Genomic DNA, 15,802 nt, shown 5'->3' with positions numbered 1-15,802 from the left:
ACACTTTCTCTGTTTCGGTCGAAAACGCAAACATAGAGGTACTCTAGTTAAGTGTTCAGTTTATAGTAGCGGGCTTCTCACGTTGTATTCTAGTTGGACCACTGACTTCGTGCTTCATCATCATCATCATCAGCCTATATTTATAGAATATAGCCTATATTTTATATAGAATAAAATTGGGTTGGAGTGCATACGGCAGGCATTACCAAATCCTGACTGGGAGCTTACCACTGTCATTGAAAAGAAAAGTGTACAATCATTGCATTCTACCGGTGCTAACATATGGGGCAGAAACTTGGAGGTTAACAAAGAAGCTCGAGAACAAGTTAAGGACCGCACAAAGAGCGATGGAACGAAAAATCTTAGGACTAACGTTAAGAGACAGGAAGAGAACGGTGTCGATCAGAGAACAAACGGGGATAGCCGATATTCTATAGTTGACATTATGCGGAAGAAATGGAGCTGGGCAGGCCATGTAATGCGTAGGATGGATAACCGGTGGACCACTAGGGTTACAGAATGGATACCAAGAGAAGTGAAGCGTAGTCGAGGTCGGCATAAAACCAGATGGGATGATGAAGTTAGGAAATTTGCAGGCGCAAGTTGGAATACGCGAGCGCAACACAGGGGTAATTGGAGATCGCAGGGAGAGGCCTTCATCCTGCAGTGGACATAAAATATAGACTTCGTGCTTACTCCAAGACTATATGATGGTCCAAAAAACGAAAGACGGCCTGACCTTCCAACCAAGCTGTCAATCACTCACGTGGCCTCATCCGATGGAGCGGCCGTTGTAGGCGAAGTAACACAGGCTATAGGTACCTACTTGCTCTCGCTGAACTGAACTGAAGATTTGAATCATATGGTGAATACGAATATAAGCTTAACTTCTGCGCTCATCGGCATCTATACGAACTGCTCTCGCCGCTTCCGTCCAGAGCCTGCTCCTTCAAATACATCGCTTCAGCATATTGAACGCGTTTCACTCTTGCGTCGAAGTTTGACGTCCCAAAGCATAGACAGTCTTTATTCGACGGCCATCACCGCATCCGCATTTGAGGGCCATTACTTACGCTGACGGGACGAGTTCTAGCCCTTCACTCGGTATTCGGACCTGGACGAGGTTTCTCACGCCACGCATTCCGCAGAGTTCAAAACGTTCCGGCCAAAGTCAGCCTCCCATAAAGGCCGCGCGTTCTTCCCGTCGACGATGAAACTAAAGCCCCCTCTCTAAGAACAAGCTTCCCAGAAAATTCCTTGACAGAGGCGATCGAGGTTTCTTCTTTTTATCTTTTTTTTTTCAGACACGGTGAATCGTCATGCATACTCATCGCAGCTGAATACCGAAGCAGAAAAAGAAGGTCTCCGCCTGGTGGCGCTGCGAGCAGTTTTCGCCGCGCCCTTACAAACGTCACGAAGGACAGGCAAGAGGCGCCGGAACACTCGGAAGCTGCTTCCGGCATCTTTCGGAAGTGGCGCATTTAGAGGCCTGAATGGCGCTCCACTCTGCAATCCGGCAGAAGAAGGAGCGAACAACGAAGAGAGGAACAACTCCGCAGGAGGTAGTTCCTCCTCTCGCGCGGTGCGCGTCACGCCGTTGACGCTTGACCGGCTCTTTTCAACGAGCTCCCCAGTGCCGATACGCTTCCTCCAGTGACACCGGCTCGGCGCCGCATTTCTGAAGAGATTCGTAGTGCGTGTTCCGCGGGCGGGGCTGCGCCGTTAAGTGTCGCCATGTTCTCGTTCGCTAAACCGTGTGCATCTTGACTCACGGCTGAGTGCTTTCCGAACGGTCTACTTTCACGAATCCAAAACAATGTCATTGTCTGCAACAAAGAACGACGTCGCCAAGCCAAAAGCGGAAGATGAGACAGAAGCCGGGAACAAAAGGGATCAAGGGGAAGAGCAGTCGAGTGTTTGGTGGCGAAAGCGATGTGAAAGCCAGGAAGTTTGTCTCCTGGCCGCGTAGACGACTAACAACCAAACGATCACCGTCATCACCACATCCTGATTATTATTATTATTATTATTATTATTATTATTATTATTATTATTATTGCCACCATCATCAGCATCATCATCATCATTGCCGTCGTTGTCGTCATACTCCGAAGTTATATACCAGCAATGTCCCCTTACTACGGCCATATGTCCCTTACTACTCCGGTGCCTGCAAGTTTGATGGTGTCATCGCACCACCTATTTCATTGCCGTCCTACAGACCATGTTTCGGTTGCTTAACCATGTTTTGTGCGTTCCTAATACCGACCGCCTAACCCCAGCCTGAATATCAGTTTTCCCATCTGGTTAACCTCCCTGCCTTTTCCATTTCTTCTCTCCCTCTCTCAGTTAAGCCAGTTTGGTCTCTATTCGGTACTTCACTCTTCCCGACTCAAGTTACACCTATATACGTTTTCGCTTATGTAACCCGCTGCGCGGTCGTCATTTTCTTCTCAAGTTACAGCACAATAGAACCACAGAAGAGTATGTGACGACAAGACAGTACTGCTCTGAGGAAGCCAGACTAGTCCGCGAGACTAGGGAAGCCTTTCCGACGACTTCGCATCTATCAATGGCAATATCTTGTGTCGGCTGAACAGTGAGTGGTTATACATATGTTTATGATGCTAGCCGTGCAGGTCACTTTCTCACACTTATATTTTGCACCAATAGCTGTTAAAGCTTGTGTATCTTTTGGTTCCTTACTTATATGGAATTTCTCGCACTTATCGTTATCGCATTCACCATGTCCAGCGGCCGTTAAAACCGCAAGAAACGAAAAAAAAAAGAAAATAACGGCTGCGCCTCCTCGGAAAAAATGCAGTGACGGCGCTCACAGTTGTGATGTCATCGACATCACCATAGTGATCGTGATGAAATCACTCCTGCTATCAGATTAGTCGTGCTTGAGTAACCGGCGTTATGCCCATGCTCAACCGACTCGGTGGCTGAGTATAAGGGCAGCGTTCTGCTTTCAATTGCTGGTATGAGCACACGTACGCTATGAGCACACTATAGCGTTTCTGCTGAGCGGTTGTATGTATGGTCTCGTCTGAGCAGTCCACGTCAAGCTAACCTTTACTGAGCGTTGTGTGCACAGACACGTGCCTTCCTGCTATGCATCTGTGTATATGCGTTAGCCTGGGCAGAACGGACAGTAAAGTTCGAGCTAAAAGTCAGTTTTAGCGGCACGTTTACGGTCTGCTGTGCTAATAAAATTATGCAGTAAGAATTTGCTCACAGCTAACCAGCGGGAACCACAGTGCGCGTGCGTACAACACTCACGTACGACGGCAGCGTAACGTAGAGCACTGCCTTACTCCGCTACAAGAGCCGATCGCGTGGAGCGCTTCCGTATTGCTTACTTTTAACTTACCTGGTGTCAAGCTCCTGATGATGATCTAGTGCCTAAATGATCATCAGGACCTCGACACCAGGTAAGTATGAAGGACCATCCATCGGGAGGACAGCCTACTTCAAAAGACCCACATGTGGCGCCGGTTTCGAAGAGTGCATCGCGTCATATACTGGATGTATACTAAGTTCAAAAACTATATGAAACCAGTTTTTATGACACATTAGTCTTGATCCTAAAAACCTCTAATCCTAATTTTCACATCTTTGAAATATTTTACAAGCTTTTTTTTCACTAACATGGCGCGGCAATTAAGAATAAAGGCTCGAAAAGAACCGCGTGTGCGTTTGCGTTTCTTTCTTGCAAGTTATCTGTGTACCGCACGCATAATAATAATCAAAGTAATTTCTGCCGATGTCCGGATTTTTTAACGATGTAAAACCTTGCACTTTAAGAGTGGAACAAATGGCTTTCAAAGATCCCTAACTGCTTCTCACGTTTCCCGGCAACTAGAGACTACACGGACCCGCACGGTAGCCTGGGGAATAAATCGCAATAACCGCTACCCTCAGTGCAGGCAAAAAGTTGTCGCAGTTTCACCTGAAAGGCGAAGCATCAATTGCGATAGCAAAGTTGTAGAGAGCTATACGGAGTAATGATATTAGCTTTATCAGCTGTATAAACTTGGACATGCAGCAGCACCGGCAACACGCAGAACTGTTGTCGACGCCGTCGGCGTTTTGCCCGCGTTCGCTCAAAATGCGTGCGGTGTTGGTGACCGTTGCCCGAGCCTCAGATATAAATAGGCACTTAGTGATAAGTGGTTCTTGAGGGAAAGGGAAAGGTTGGCGCTATCTTCTGCAGCCCTTGAGGGAGCACGGCTCAGCGCCAAATTGCCGCAGCTAAACGTCGCCTCCCTTCCCTCCCCCTCCCCCCCCCCCTCCCCCACGGCCTCTCGCGCGTCGGAAGAAGGCGCGTTTGCTCTACATATATGGTGATTGTAAAGGAGGAAAGAGACGCCTACTTCTGCAGCCCTTAAGGGAGCACGGCACATAACGCGCGTTTGTTCTCCGCCGTGCGTTCACTCCCCGTGAAAGCGCGCGTCCCTCGCGCCTTTTCACTCGCACATACAGCGTTCAGCGGCGCGCGGCGACGATTTCATCTCCATTGACGTCATACGGAACCTCACGGCGACGGCGACGGCAACGGCGACGGCGACGCCGACGGCAGAAATCTGCTTTGGAGTGTCCATATAATTGCTATCGCAGTAAAACTAAGAAAAGGCGTGCGTATGGTGGCGCGATTCGAAGCACGCCACCCATCGCACCAGTCCGATGCCCATAACTACGTATTAAGCCCAAAACGCATTCGCGCGATTTTGTGCGCGACGGCGACGAGCGACGGCTTCGAGCGACGAAACGGGCCGTCGCGCGAACAGATCGCTTGGTCTTTTCGCTCAGTCGCTCGGTTCTAGAAATCTAGAATTCGTCGCTCGTCGCCCGGAAGTGCTATGAGCGACTAGCATAGCGCGAAGCCGGAACTGGATATACATCAGTCAAGTACTACCGATTGTCGCTCGGAACGAGCAAACGACTAGATTTTGATACGTGCAAGGATAATAACGTAGTGCAACACCTTTAGAAATATTTATGCTGCTCTTTACACTAAAACACATCAACTTAAATTAAAATGTTGTCGCAGTTTCACCTGAAAGGTGAAGCATCAATTGCGATAGCAAATTTGTAGAGAGCTATACGGAGTAGTGATATTAGCTTTATCAGCTGTATAAACTTGGACATGCAGCAGCACCGGCAACGCGCAGAACTGTTGTCGACGCCATCGGCGTTTTGCCCGCGTTCGCTCAAAATGCGTGCGGCGTTGGTGACTGTTGCCGGAGCCTCTGATATAAATAGGCACTTGGTGCCGCAGCTAAACGTCACCTCCCTTCCCTCCCCCTTCCCCCCCTCCCCCACGGCCTCTCGCGCATTTGCATGAAGGTGCGTTTGCTCTACATATATGGTGATTGTAAAGGAGGAAAGAGACGCCTACTTCTGCAGCCCTTAAGGAAGCACGGCGCAGAACGCGCGTTTGTTCTCCGCCGTGCGTTCACTCCCCGTGAAAGAGCGCGTCCCTCGCGCCCTTTCACTCTCACATACAGCGTTCGGCGGAGCGCGGCCACGATTTCATCTCCATTGACGTCATACGGAACCTCACGGCGACGGCGACGGCGACGGCGACGGCGACGCCGACGGCGACGGCGACGCCGACGGCAGAAATCTGCTTTTGAGTGTCCATATAATTGCTATCGCAATAAAAGAAACGTTACGGTATTCATTGTTAGACTGTCCAGTTTCAAATACTTTTTGGCTCTTGCTGTGGCCAATGTTCCACGTACGCATACGTACGTGGAACAACAACTTGAAGAATTTCAACTTGAAGAATTATCAGGCAATGCCTGGGATATTATTGGCTTTAGTGAGGTTAGAAGAACTGGTGAGGCTTACACAGTGCTGACTAACGGCCACGTCCTCTGCTACAGAGGTCTTCCAGATAAGAGAGAATCTGGGGTAGGATTTCTAGTCCATAACAACATAGCGGCCAACATTGACGCATGAGTGAGTGAGTGAGTGAAATAACCTTTATTACAGGTCCGCTGAGGACGCGAGCTCGTCGCGCGCCCGGCTAGTCCCACGTCCGGACCGGCAGGTCTAGCCCACCGGCCCGGTCGCGGGCACGCCGGACAGCCAGGATTTGCTTGTCTAGAGCGGGGCTACGCAGAAGCGAGTCCCACTCATCCTTGCTGAACTTGGGGTATCTCGACATTCACTCCCAGAGCATGTGTGCTAGAGTGGAGGTCTGCCCGCAGGATGGGCAGGCGTCGTCGTGATATACGTCAGGGTAAACTTCGTGCAGAACGGCCAGAAGTTCTGCTAAACGTCGCCTACCTTCCCTCCCCATCCCCCGCCCCTCCCCCACGGCCTCTCGCGTATCGGAAGAAGGCGCGTTTGATCTACATATATGGTGATTGTAAAGGAGGAAAGAGACGCCTACTTCTGCAGCCCTTAAGGGAGCACGGCGCAGAACGCGCGTTTGTTCTCCGCCGTGCGTTCACTCCCCGTGAAAGCGCGCGCCCCTCGCGCCCTTTCACTCGCACATACAGCGTTCGGCACGCGGCGACAATTTCATCTCCATTGACGTCATACGGAACCTCACGGCGACGGCGATGGCAGAAATCTGCTTTTGAGTGTCCATATAATTTCTATCGCAATAAAAGTTCTTACGTATAATTGAAAATGTCCCTATAGTTACTTTCATACTCATGAACGTTTTATTGCGATAGCAATTATATGGACACTCAAAAGCAGATTTCTGCCGTCGGCGTCGCCGTCGCCGTCGCCGTAGCCGTCGCCGTCGCCGTCGCCGTGAGGTTCCGTATGACGTCAATGGAGATGAAATCGTCGCCGCGGGCCGAACGCTGTATGTGCGAGCGAAAGGGCGCGAGGGACGCGCTCTCACGGGGAGTGAACGCACGGCGGAGAACAAACGCGCGTTCTGCGCTGTTCTGCGCGTTAAGGGCTGCAGAAGTAGGCGTCTCTTTCCTCCTCTACAATCACCATATATGTAGAGCAAACGTGCCTTCTTCCGATGCGCGACAGGCCGTGGGGGAGGGGGGGGTGAAGGGAGGCGACGTTTAGCTGCGGCACCCAGTGCTTATTTATATCAGAGGCTCCGGCAACAGTCCCCAACGCCGCACACATTTTGAGCGAACGCGGGCAAAACGCCGACGGCGTCGACAACAGTTCTGCGTGTTGCCGGTGCTGCTGCATGTCCAAGTTTATACAGCTGATAAAGCTGCTATCATTACTCCGTATAGCTCTCTTCAAATTTGCTATCGCAATTGATGCTTCGCCTTTCAGGTGAAACTGCGACAACTTTTTGTAGAATATAACGTTATGCCAATCGCAACAATATACGATTACCGACTGTGCAGAACATATAAACAAGAGTAAAAAACTGGATCGGGTTTTCTTAAGCAACTGCCAAGTTACAGAATAATACCACTATATATGCACCACGCAAAAAGTAATCCTGGAAAGTATGAACAGTGCGAACAACATATGGACAACAGACGCTTCGTAATCACCTACTAAGATTACTAAATAGATTAAACAGCGAAGGGATTCAATTGGAGAACACGACATTTAAAGCTATTCGTAGTTATTTCAACTTAAACTAGATAAAAATCTTTGAATGTTTTTTTCTAAGCAAACATTGTTGTTGGTCTGGTGTAGGGAGCCTACATGCAACGGTGTTGTATGTAGGCTCCCTAGTCGGGTGCTTTTTTCTCTTTTTCTTGTTTTGGGCAACGGCATGTTCGCTTTGTTTTCGCTCTTGCTCTGCGTCAAGCAGAAATATGTTTGCAAAATAGTGTATACCTTGTGTTTTTTTTTCTTTTGTGTCTTTGTAGAAGAATATTTGTTCGTATGGAAATATGTGGTTATATTTTATGTAGTCCTGTAGGAGGATATAAGGTTATTTCCTTTTCTTTTTTTTTGTACACAATTTCTTCATTTGTGTAATTTTTGTAAACTTTGTATACATTCTGAAATGTTATACACTGATTGTGCTAAGTCAGTGCCGTGAACGCCAATGTGGGGGCCTGCAGCTTTGTCAAGCTCTCGAAATGACCGCTTTTATCGCACGCTCCTTCGTGTCATTACGCTGTACTGATGCGAAAATAAACATCATTGTCATTGTCATAGCGCTAGCACCTAGTGACATTGTCAAGAAGCACACCGGAAGTCATCCTCTGGCAACCGGAAGTTCAGGTGTCTCCGAAACCGTGAGAATAATAAAAACCTTTCTTAAAGAGGTAATATAGTTCAAGTGAAGAGTTGTATGGATGTATATAATATATTAGCATAATTTTAGTTAAGGAAAGGGCCAATTAACCGGCAGGTCTTTCTCATCATTATGATGATTAACTATTATCATCAGCAATGACTCGAGCGTCGTCGTCTTTTTCCACAGCTGGCTCCGTTGCCGCTCATATCATTCCAGGGAGAATTTCACTTCACTTCTGTCGTCGTAATGGGGAGGCGACGTTTACGGAGGTATGAGCCATTGTTTAAGGGGGTATGAGCTATTCATCGTTCGTGTACTAACGCACGCTCCCCCGGCGCGTTAGGACACGTCGTCAGTTGCTCCTCTAGGTGTGTTAGGAGGAGGACATGCGTTAACATAAGCTCTAGGGGCTAGCGCCATTAAACGAACTTAAAGGGAACGATAAGGGCGCGTAAAGTTTTTAAAGCAAAAGCTTTACTAACCTAGTCGAGCCGAGTTTCGCCGTCGCCAGAAATTTGACCTTCATTTGACCGCAGCTGCGCCGTAGCCTTGGCAAGCGTCATGCGACTCGCCGAGCTCCGCCGGCGTCTGATCATACCGCAGATATCGCTCGGCGAGCTGCATCACTGGAGAGGGTGCGGAATGCCAAGCGCGCGAAGCTATCGTCGGAGGCTGAGGAAGAGCGAGCCGTGCGGCTCGCAAAATGCTTGGACTTGTCGGTTTATAATTTATACCTGGCTTAATGATGAGTGTATATCTAAGTATAGATGTTTTTCATGTGACGTCGCGGAGGCAGCTCCCACCGTTCTAGTGCCTAAACATGGCGGCTACGATGACGCCAGTGCACCGTATTATCACGCGCACACTGTTTTACTTTTTGACGGCGACTGTTTTTCACAGGTTTATCACTGTTATCGCTTTGAAGTTCGACGCAAGACGCGCCAGTCGTGCTGTCGTGTTTCTTGATTATGCCGCTTCTCGGCCTGCTGGTACCTAAAGATGGCATCCGCGATGACGTATGTGCAGACTATCTATAACAATTACAGCTAAAGCAAAGGTTAACCAAGTGAAACCAAGCCTTAACCACGCTAAACCAAGCTTTCGTTTTGCATATTCAGGGTTAGCTGATCTAAGCCGCAGCCATTTTTACTATTATTATACATGTGTTACGGAAGAAATGCAACCGGACACGCGGCGCTTTTCGAGCCTTTATTCTTGATTTCCGCGCCATGTTAGTGAAAAATCTTGCAAAAAATTCAAAGATCTGAAAAGTAGGATTATAGGTGTTTAGGATCAAGGCTATTGTGTCGTAAAACCAGGCTTCGTATGGTTTTGCAATTTAGAACACATCCAGTATATAACGCAATGCACTCTTCGAAACCGGTGCCATCTGTAGGGTCTTTTGACATGGGATGTCTTCCCGGTGGTTGGCACATCATACTTACCTGGTGCCGAGCTCCTGATGATCAATTAGGTCGGGGCTCCGTGCCGAGGCTAACCATTGCACAACGGTTGGCTGACGCACGCCACTACCCCAAACCGGGGTCAGATGGGGCATGTAATTTTTGGTAGTGGGGCGCGGCGTTCGCGCCAGCCCCTGCATGTCTAAATCCAAAGTAAGAATTCGTGCATCGTGCCTGCAAGCGGGGACAACTTTAGAATTACAGGCAGCCTGTGTACAAAGTACGGCAGTGCACCTGCCCTTCAAGCAGCTGCAGTTGCGAGGAAGCGTGAGAAGCAGTCGGGGAGCTTTGAATGCTATCGTGTTCCACTATTAAAGGCGATGCTTAAACGTCCTTCAAGTTTTGTATCCAACCTGAAGGCGCGTGTCGCTCGCGTCAGTGGTAGACGCGCAATATAAAATTAGGGGCAGCTTCACACTAGTGGTGCGAAGACTGGGCACACAGCGAAACTGGCGAGCTCACCTAGCTTTATCTAGGTTCGGCCAAGTTTTTGCGAGGTTATGCTTCGAGACTCGGCCACGTTTTGCGCAAGATCACCCCGGAATCATCGACAGCCCAAGGAGCAACGAACCATTGTTTTTTGCAAGGAAGCATTGGACGAACACTCGGTAATTAAAATATCTTGACGCTTCTGGGCGCTTGAACGCTTTTGCTCGGTTTCGCGGGCTCGTAGCACCGGATCTTCTGCGAATCACCGAGGTTTAGCCGCCGCTTCAGCGGCGCGATACTCGGGATCGGACTGGTCTTCTCACTCGCTCTCGAATAGCGGCGCCACGGCTTTCGCGCTGCGCTTCCTCTTCTTCGGGAGTAACGCTCACATGAAGAGATACGCTTCGTACCCACCCCTAGAACTTTCTATGACGACCAATCTTTGTCTTACACACTACCTTCGCTGCTAAACATATTAACAATACACGATTTTGATCCTTCCTGCAACGGAAACTATATTATCAAACGTTTTTACCAGCTTGTTTATTTGCAAGACTAGTGTATGCCTTCCATTTTTTTCCCTGTTCTAGTTGACCGCCGCTTTTCATGTTGTTGTAAAATTGCACTGCCATTTTTAGCTTGTGTGACTGCTGGCCGTTCTGTTACTTTCATTCTGTATTGCTCATCACTCTCGAATACTTGTCCACTTTGCAATTCTTATGTATGACTGACCGTCATCCTGCTGTTGCGCCAACTTGTATGAGGTCGGGACGTCATCAAGCTGTTTTATAGCTTTTAGTCCTGTAATCCTCCTTTTCAAAGGAAATAAAATATGATTGATTGATTGATTGATTCTTCGGCAGCTCCATCTTCACGGCGATGTGCTCGGCGCGGAACGGCGGGGCTTTGGGGCGCGATCTTGTACACGTTCCAAAATGGAACGGAGGCGTTCCGTTCCCTCGAGCCGCACACGATTGGTCAATTTGAACGTCGCGGTTGAAATTGACCAATCGTGTGCGGCTCGATGGAAAGGAACGCCTCCATTCCATTTTGGAACGCGTACAAGATCGCGCCCTTGGTGTCGCCGCGGCGGTGACGCGGAGCTATAAATCCCGTGGGTCGGCGCAGTGACGTCGCGGCTTAGCTCCGTGTCTGCGCAGCCGCGGGAACCACTCCGCATGGCGCGGTGACGTCATCACCAGGCGGAGGTTTTGCGGCGTACACTCGACGGACCATCCTCGAGCTTAAACAACTTCGCTAGTTCACTGGGGTATGTGTAGGGCTCCGTGTTGTCGCAGTTTATTTTTCTGGAAATTCGGATAGTGTTTTTCGAAGTTTATTTTGTAGCGAGTTTATCGGAGTTTATTTCTCGTATATCCCCAATTCTCCGAAATTTGGAGTTAAATTTTGCATAATTCTCAATACTCCAAAATCTTAGATGCAATGATATCTGAACACGAAAACATCAGAACACACGAAGCGTATTTTTGTTGTCTGGAAGGCTTGAACGCACAAACACATATACACACAAGCACAAATACTTGAACACAAAACACCTACTTTTGGGCGTATTACAAACTTCAAGCTTGTTGTAATAGATGCAATCATACTTTACGAGGTTGCTGTCCCTGATGGAAGCACGCTCCTTTCTGTAAAGATTCTCAGGTTTGAAAATGCCCTTCAACGTTTGTGCTAGAAGACTCAGCGCGCAGCGAGAAAGCACTGGCCACTGGACAGTGTGAAGTCTCGAAAGCGACAGGGGTTTAACAATGTTACTGATTAATTAGCTCTGATAGTTCGCAAAATCACTCATGAGTTGCTCATGCCGTCAGTTTCAAGAAACACTATTTGAAAAATCGGCGAATAGGTTTCGAACGCGCGGGGTAACTCATGCTTCACATTTAGATTCACAATTTGAACACTATACCAAAACGATTCACTGATGTACTGGAGTGCATCGGAAAAGCTTGCAAAAAGATTCAAATAATTCAAGTTTTTAAAGCAAAAGCTTTACTAACCTAGTCGAGCTGAGTTTCGCCGTCGCCAGAAATTTGACCTTCGTTTGACCGCAGCTGCGCCATAGCGTTGGCAACGCGTCACGCGACTCGCCGAGCTCCGCCGGCGTCTGACCATACCGCGGATATCGCCCGGCGAGCTGCATCACTGGAGAGGGTCCGGAATGCCAAGCGCGCGAAGCTATCGTCGGCGACTGAGGAAGAGCGAGCCGTGCGGCTCGCAAAATGCTTGGACTTGACGGTTTATAATTTATACCTGGCTTAATGAATGACTGCTTAGAACATGTCATTTAGATATAGAACAGAACAGGGTCATATTGGCCGTTAAAATCGGAATTTATCAGATAAATCCGAATTGTCAAAAAGTTACCGGCGTTAGTTAGTGCTTCAGCGCAACGCTATAACTTGCTATTGCTTGAAGCTGGATGCATACGACACACGTGATCGCGGACAAATCAGGCACGTGACATTTGACGTACGTCGTATTACTTCGCTGTCAGCATTCGCACGACAGCGGAGAAAATCCGACGGTAACACCTTACGACACAACCGTACTCCGCTCCTCAATGCACGTATTTGCCAAAGCGCTGAAGCGTTACAACACGTTTACTCACGGCCACCGAGCTCACGCACGTTCAGCGAGCGACGCGGAGGTGATTGAAGATGCTTGCTCCCAGGCGTCTCACCAAACACTGTCTGTTTATATTTCCAGCCGAAAATCTCAACGGTGATTTGGCTTTAGGGCGCATAATGAATCGCTTCGTGGGGAAGGGGCGACGAAGGAGCGGCAGACGTATGATCCCGCGACACACAATTTGGATGTCAAATCGCAATTTGCTCCTTCGAGTGAATACAGCTGTAAAGAAACATCAATTACAGCTGGATGGATAGATTATTCGTCTCTACCATCGTGTTCTGTGTGCCAATACGCTACTTAGTTGCGTAGAAAATTGTGCAGCCGAAAGTACCGCTGCCGCTCTTCAACTTAAACCCCCAGCACCTCTACGTATGAGTTGACGTAATCTCCACGCGATTTCCCTCTTTGCTGCTCTCTGTGAATCCGCCAGTGCTAACGTCGCATGAGAAGTACCTTGGTCCCCTACACGTGGCGCCATACCTACTTTCCAAGGGTGATAGGAGTTTGGGCGAGCTTGGGTTTGATATCGTTTGCATGAACCAGCGCAACTCAGAATAGATGAAGGAAACGAGACAAACACGAAGAACTAGGAGAAAGCAGGGTCTGTTTGTCAGTCTGTTTGTGTCCTGCATGTTTCCATGGTGTTTGTCTTGTTTCGTCGTTGATTCTGAGTTGCGCTGTATCATGAATCCGATTTGGCTTTTTTTTTTCTTATTTTCTAATAAAGATTCTGCTGACGAATTACGAGTTCGTCATTACAAAAGCCTAATCTTTCAATCAAGCTCGACTCGATATTTTTCTGTAGCGTCGCTTTAAGTGCTTCGCCCTGTGGGAGAAACTTCCACTGATTGTTTTCTTTTTATGCGGAAGGATATTACAGCGAAGGTGCTAGCCGGCATTTTTGCGGTCGGCATTTTTGGCGTCCGCGTCTGCTAGCAAATAATGTGGCCCGATCCCGGCGGCTGTGCAGGGCAGTATCAGGGGCTCGTACCCCCTCTAAGCACTCAGCAAAGTGAAGCGAAAAGTGCACACGTTCTTTGGAATCACACATACAAGGTACAGAACAACGTAAGTTTCAATAAAGAACAAGCTCAAAACAAGCATCCGAAAAACACAATCGATGATAAGGCGCTCGTGATAATAATGCGAAGGACGTAGCGCTCGCTGCATACGTTTCCCGGTAAAGATTACTGTTGCGCAATCTGGCGCGGTGCCGGCAGCGCGCGAAGTGGAGAGTGTCGTCACTAGCCTGTCGTATATAAAAGAACTTGCCTAGCAAATTATTTCATTATCGTTGTAGCATGCTATGGGCACGCAACGCCGAGTAGGGGCTCCCGAAGAGCAGCGTGAATACGAGGCGCGGCAAAGGGAAGGAAGTTGGCCGCCATTCCGCTCTGCGAACGGGAATGTCCAGCGAAGCTGGATCAAACACCACACATGGTCGAGCATTGTATTCACGCTGTTCTTCCGGTGTCTTTAATTTCCTTTGTCTACCAATGACAGACTTAGAATTAACTGAATGAGTTGCTAGACGGGTCATCCCTTTTATATATGAAAGCACGGTGAGGTCCCTAAGTATATATATATATAATGTGACGGAAGGGAGATATTTACACAAGGAGGCGAAGGATATATTTACACAACATATACAGAGGAGGCTAGGGCAAGCTATGTTTGATGCGGCCCACGTGCCAGCGTCTTCATCGTCGTCTTTGTCGCTCTAGCTGCCAAGCGTCGCGTTGATCCATGTATGGAGCGCTCTGTAACATCACTCTCCGGCGACTGAAGCGCCGTCCTGGTACTTGCTATGAAGGCGAGGAGCTAAAAGAGCAGTATGGCTTCAGCCGGAAAACATGAACAACTGAAGTTGGCAGCGATGAGGTTGAAGAAGCAGGATACAGGAGTACAATCTCGTAATTTGCGTCACCAAGTTGAAGAACCTTGTAGGGCCCGGTTTAACGTGAGAGGAGCTTCTCTGATAGGTCAATGCGGCGGCATGGCGACCATGGTAGGACCAGAGAGCCAGGCGTTGTTGGCAGCTAAAGATAATAAATAAAAACAAAACAGAAACAAGACTACATATTGTGACATGCTTCACGTGTCTTAAACGAATTTAGTAACAGTAAGAGTTCGCACGAGTTTATCGTTTAAACAAGTTCACTATTGAGAAAATTGTCCCATCAAAATGGAATATACATCCGCAAAAGTGAAATTCCGCTTTCACAAGTAACTTCCAATCAAGCACTCCTCACAAATATCTTTTTTTTTTCATTCTGTAAACGCATGTGCACATAAAAGTATGACAGAAAAGAAATATCACCCATATATGAATGCTGCGCGTCTTTAAAGAAAAAATGAAACGAGAGGAAAGAATCTTCACATCGGTGTAACTCATATAACGGTAGTCACACGGGAATACTTCCCATATCTGGGAAGTAAAAAAAAAGGACTGTCACACGCATACAACTTCCGAAAGCATGCTAAGTACATTCTTAGGTTGCAACGGGGGTTGCTTCCCATTTTGCATTTTTTTTTTACCAACGAGGCGGTTTTTGGCTGTTCTTGCTGACTTCCGTGCCACGGAAACAAAGTCATCACCCGACACCGTGGCGCCAAGCCAACTTGCTTCAAGCCCGACCGGTAGCCATTTTTGTTTGACCTATTTGCCCCCTACACCTGAGGTGAATAGATGGTGGTGATTTAGATGTCTTCTACCCTTCATGTAACTTCGGCAGCAAAGTTGGTGTGTTATCCGAGTCTCCGTGAGATATGTTCTCGATCTGGAGGCAGGAAGGCCTTGCGTATATGGAGACACCGCAGGTTGAATTGGTGTGGCCACAAGCAATACACGCTCGTCTTCGTTCCTGGTAGCTCCCGTCTCGAAGCGGTTTAAACACGCATTAACGCACAGAATGGCACGAACGCGTGAAAACGTTCTTTCAAGTGACACTATGGTGCAAAATAAACCGGGACATACAGACGCATATCCCTCTTTCTACGGGCTGTAGATATGTACTATATAAAATGCATGAATTATTCTGGCCCTTCAGGCACTCGC

At 48.2% G+C, this 15,802-nt stretch overlaps 1 non-coding gene across 1 annotated transcript; it reads left to right on the top strand.

Moving 5' to 3' along the window:
• The first annotated feature begins 9,637 nt into the window (after positions 1-9,637).
• LOC119462955 (U1 spliceosomal RNA) lies at positions 9,638-9,799 on the top strand. The gene has a single exon (XR_005194312.1). It is a non-coding gene; the product is annotated as a U1 spliceosomal RNA (small nuclear RNA).
• Positions 9,800-15,802: the final 6,003 nt, after the last annotated feature.

The sequence above is a fragment of the Dermacentor silvarum genome, chromosome 8 (assembly GCF_013339745.2).
Source record: "Dermacentor silvarum isolate Dsil-2018 chromosome 8, BIME_Dsil_1.4, whole genome shotgun sequence".
Lineage (NCBI taxonomy): Eukaryota > Metazoa > Arthropoda > Arachnida > Ixodida > Ixodidae > Dermacentor > Dermacentor silvarum.
This window is presented reverse-complemented; position numbering and strand designations above follow the sequence as displayed.